The sequence below is a fragment of the Schistocerca americana genome, unplaced genomic scaffold (assembly GCF_021461395.2).
Source record: "Schistocerca americana isolate TAMUIC-IGC-003095 unplaced genomic scaffold, iqSchAmer2.1 HiC_scaffold_1136, whole genome shotgun sequence".
Classification (NCBI taxonomy): Eukaryota; Metazoa; Arthropoda; class Insecta; order Orthoptera; family Acrididae; genus Schistocerca; species Schistocerca americana.
The window spans coordinates 30,001-35,000 of NW_025725194.1; the positions used below are offsets into that span (position 1 = coordinate 30,001).

A 5,000-nucleotide genomic window follows, 5' to 3' on the forward strand; every position below is an offset into this window, starting at 1 on the left:
ATCGCGTTGCTCGCTGTACGAATGCAGATGCTCAGCGGCAGCTAGGAGGCGCTCCATCCATGTCGGTACCGGTGAGCGTTGCACTCGCAGTCGCAAAAACGTACGGCAAGTATATTACTCGGAAGAGTCAATGACAGTCCAAGCCCCCCTGCGTGGGAAGAGTCTTCCTAGGCCATGACCCACCGGAAGGGCGCAGCGTCCCCCACCCCAGACATGTGACGTCAGACTATCGGTATTGACGACTAGACTGATTCCTTATAATCATTTGCCATACACCGGTGGAAGCTGCCGAGACGAGTAACTACATAGCGGGCTCGCCGTGTCACTAATGTACAGAGATACAATAGTTTCGACTGGAACCGGATTAAACGTATACACGGCGCTGATTAGTAATAGATAGAGCCATCAGAATACAGATAATGTATAGACCTGTCCGTATACATGCTGAAAGACTCTGCTCACAATCACACGTCAGCCAGACACTCTTATCACGCACTACTCTCTGCCTGTAACAGGCACACAGACAATATGTAAGCACCAGCATGGAACAACACCCAGTGCATCCTCTCTGCCACATTAGACAATCCACACTATCATAACCAGACCGGGAGGTCCACTCGGAAAACAGAATATCCCACCCTTCCGACAACCACCATTGCTCAGCTAAGCCACCAACACCCACACATGTCCCAGACAGGGGTGCACCCAACATCACAATACTGCCTCCTGTCACACCACACAAACAATGGCAGGAATGAAAGACACAGGTCTGCCACAAGCATGGAATCAGAGCGCCGCCTGTTATGAGCCAAAGGTGCACCCTGACGTGGCAAATCAGATGATGCCGCAGTCATTTACTTACGATAATCACAATCAACAAACCGGGCCCCCCCCCCCCCCAAGTGCCTTAACCTAACCCGTATTGTACCTTAACCTAACCCGTATTGTACCTTAACCTAACCCGTATTGTACCTTAACCTAACCCGTATTGTACCTTAACCTAACCCGTATTGTACCTTAACCTAACCCGTATTGTACCTTAACCTAACCCGTATTGTACCTTAACCTAACCCATATTGTACCTTAACCTAACCCATATTGTACCTTAACCTAACCCATATTGTACCTTAACCTAACCCATATTGTACCTTAACCTAACCCATATTGTACCTTAACCTAACCCATATTGTACCTTAACCTAACCCATATTGTACCTTAACCTAACCCATATTGTACCTTAACCTAACCCATATTGTACCTTAACCTAACCCATGTTGCGCCTTAACCTAACCCATGTTGCGCCTTAACCTAACCCATGTTGCGCCTTAACCTAACCCATGTTGCGCCTTAACCTAACCCATGTTGCGCCTTAACCTAACCCATGTTGCGCCTTAACCTAACCTATGTTGCGCCTTAACCTAACCTATGTTGCGCCGTAACCTAACCTATGTTGCGCCGTAACCTAACCTATGTTGCGCCGTAACCTAACCTATGTTGCGCCTTAACCTAACCTATGTTGCGCCTTAACCTAACCTATGTTGCGCCTTAACCTAACCTATGTTGCGCCGTAACCTAACCTATGTTGCGCCTTAACCTAACCTATGTTGCGCCTTAACCTAACCTATGTTGCGCCTTAACCTAACCTATGTTGCGCCTTAACCTAACCTATGTTGCGCCTTAACCTAACCTATGTTGCGCCTTAACCTAACCTATGTTGCGCCTTAACCTAACCTATGTTGCGCCGTAACCTAACCTATGTTGCGCCTTAACCTAACCTATGTTGCGCCTTAACCTAACCTATGTTGCGCCGTAACCTAACCTATGTTGCGCCTTAACCTAACCTATGTTGCGCCTTAACCTAACCTATGTTGCGCCTTAACCTAACCTATGTTGCGCCTTAACCTAACCTATGTTGCGCCTTAACCTAACCTATGTTGCGCCTTAACCTAACCTATGTTGCGCCTTAACCCAACACACGTTGGGCCTTAACCCAACACACGTTGGGCCTTAACCCAACACACGTTGGGCCTTAACCCAACACACGTTGGGCCTTAACCCAACACACGTTGGGCCTTAACCCAACACACGTTGGGCCTTAACCCAACACACGTTGGGCCTTAACCCAACACACGTTGGGCCTTAACCCAACACACGTTGGGCCTTAACCCAACACACGTTGGGCCTTAACCCAACACACGTTGGGCCTTAACCCAACACACGTTGGGCCTTAACCCAACACACGTTGGGCCTTAACCCAACACACGTTGGGCCTTAACCCAACACACGTTGGGCCTTAACCCAACACACGTTGGGCCTTAACCCAACACACGTTGGGCCTTAACCCAACACACGTTGGGCCTTAACCCAACACACGTTGGGCCTTAACCCAACACACGTTGGGCCTTAACCCAACACACGTTGGGCCTTAACCCAACACACGTTGGGCCTTAACCTGCTCTGTAATTGTCATACGACGCGTTAAATTAGTGTAGTGTTGCCTAACTGCAACCCCCGCAATATAGTTTGCTACTCGCACTGCCCGGTCCCCAGAGTATCGCTTCATGTTAAACACCTTGCAGCTATACACTGTAATGCGGATGGCGGCAGGACGTACATGCTCAATGCCCTTCGCAGTTGTTCATTGGCATTCGCATGGCGAAGCACAGCCTACGTTGTGGTACGGCTTGTGGCAACTGTCCGCTGATGTTGTACGTCCAAATCACACACTGTACCGCACATTGGTCCTCATGTACTGAATGATACATCGTGGTACATGTGTGACCGTACCACGACTGCGCCAACAACGGCGAACCATACGGTCCAAATATTGTGCACTCAGCTACGTGTCGTCTCCCTATAAGAGCTGGATTGCAGTATGGTATGCCGTGGATGGCGATCAGCATGAGCCGTCTGTTGATGTAGTGGCGCGTGTTGTCAGACGTAGTCGTCTCTTCTCACACACCGTGATAGCATGGTGCACTGCGTTCCACATCTGCGACATGCGACAGAGGCCGGTTGACAGTCGTTCGCGCAATGGACATCGCATACGTACGGGGGCCACCTTCCACGTGTTCGCGAAGCGTGCACATGTTGTTGCGTGTATGTGGGCAGACATAGTGTGTCGTGACACCTGACACAGGCATGCAACAATCGTTGAATTTGCAAATGGCGATGGACGTCTACGTTTGCTGGTGACGTTACGCAAATGAAGAACTGGTAAACCGTTGTGGTGCGGTTGTTCTCGCTAGAGGTGAATCAGTGATGGCGACGATCGGTTGAGCTACCAACCGGTTGTTTCAGCGATACCCACCATGCCCACGAACGTGAATGGCATGTGGGTGTGAAGCGATACGCGGCGGTGGCTGGGTGGGACCGTCCCCGGCCGGTGAGGGGGGGCCTTCCGGCGTGCTGGCCGCGCGGTGCGTGGGCGCACGCGCTACAGCCGGCTGGTGGGGGCGGCCAGTGGCAGGCGCGCCGGCCGACGGAGGCGGCAGGCGGCGCAGCTGCGCGCCGGCGCACCCTGCACGCGGCGCCGTGCGGCCAAAGTAGGTCCTCGCGGGCCCGGTGCGAAGCGCGGTGGACATCTGCAGTGTGCTGGTCCGATTGAGGACTGTGTGCGCTGAGGATGCGCCGCCGCCCGGCGCTCGGCGCCGCGACGCCGTCTGCTGCTCGGTCGCCTCTGCGGTTCTCGCAGGTGGATTGTATCGCAGCTGTGCGGACGTGTTGGCGCGTGCGCTGTGCTGGGAGAGTTCGCTTCGGCACCCAAGTGGGGCTTTTGTCCTTCTGTGGCGCTGGCGTTGGAGCTGCCGGCCACCGTAGGTGGCGCGTGTTGTCTCCCGCCGGCAATGCCACGACAGCACGCTCCCGGGCCTCTGTCGGCAGCGGCAAGCTCAGTTGGGAGCACGGGTGGTCGCACCTAAAGCGTCTACTCGCCAAACTCCGGGCGATTGCGCCTCTCTCGAACCCGACCAAGTACTTAGGACGGCGCTGCGCGCCGCCGGGACCTGAGAGGGTTTCGAGGTGTATTGTGCAGGGGAGCTCAGCCTCCTCCTGTTTGCAGAATAATTGAGCGGACGCTTGCGTGTTCGCGCGGGCCCCCGGGACACACTCCCGGGCGGCCGGCTGCTCAGCTCTAGTTGACGCAGCTCCCTGGTTGATCCTGCCAGTAGTCATATGCTTGTCTCAAAGATTAAGCCATGCATGTCTCAGTACAAGCCGCATTAAGGTGAAACCGCGAATGGCTCATTAAATCAGTTATGGTTCCTTAGATCGTACCCACGTTACTTGGATAACTGTGGTAATTCTAGAGCTAATACATGCAAACAGAGTCCCGACCAGAGATGGAAGGGACGCTTTTATTAGATCAAAACCAATCGGTCGGCTCGTCCGGTCCGTTTGCCTTGGTGACTCTGAATAACTTTGGGCTGATCGCACGGTCCTCGTACCGGCGACGCATCTTTCAAATGTCTGCCTTATCAACTGTCGATGGTAGGTTCTGCGCCTACCATGGTTGTAACGGGTAACGGGGAATCAGGGTTCGATTCCGGAGAGGGAGCCTGAGAAACGGCTACCACATCCAAGGAAGGCAGCAGGCGCGCAAATTACCCACTCCCGGCACGGGGAGGTAGTGACGAAAAATAACGATACGGGACTCATCCGAGGCCCCGTAATCGGAATGAGTACACTTTAAATCCTTTAACGAGTATCTATTGGAGGGCAAGTCTGGTGCCAGCAGCCGCGGTAATTCCAGCTCCAATAGCGTATATTAAAGTTGTTGCGGTTAAAAAGCTCGTAGTTGGATTTGTGTCCCACGCTGTTGGTTCACCGCCCGTCGGTGTTTAACTGGCATGTATCGTGGGACGTCCTGCCGGTGGGGCGAGCTGAAGGCGTGCGACGCGCCTCGTGCGTGCTCGTGCGTCCCGAGGCGGACCCCGTTGCAATCCTACCAGGGTGCTCTTGAGTGAGTGTCTCGGTGGGCCGGCACGTTTACTTTGAACAAA

The 5,000-nt window shown here is 53.5% G+C and overlaps 1 non-coding gene across 1 annotated transcript in view; it reads left to right on the forward strand.

The window, feature by feature from the left end:
* Window positions 1-4,146: 4,146 nt before the first annotated feature.
* The window catches only part of LOC124561051, a 1,910-nt gene continuing 1,056 nt past the window's right edge, over window positions 4,147-5,000 (forward strand). Inside the window, exon 1 of the ribosomal RNA XR_006969510.1 lies at window positions 4,147-5,000. This exon is cut by the window's right edge and continues 1,056 nt beyond it. This is a non-coding gene — a ribosomal RNA (small subunit ribosomal RNA).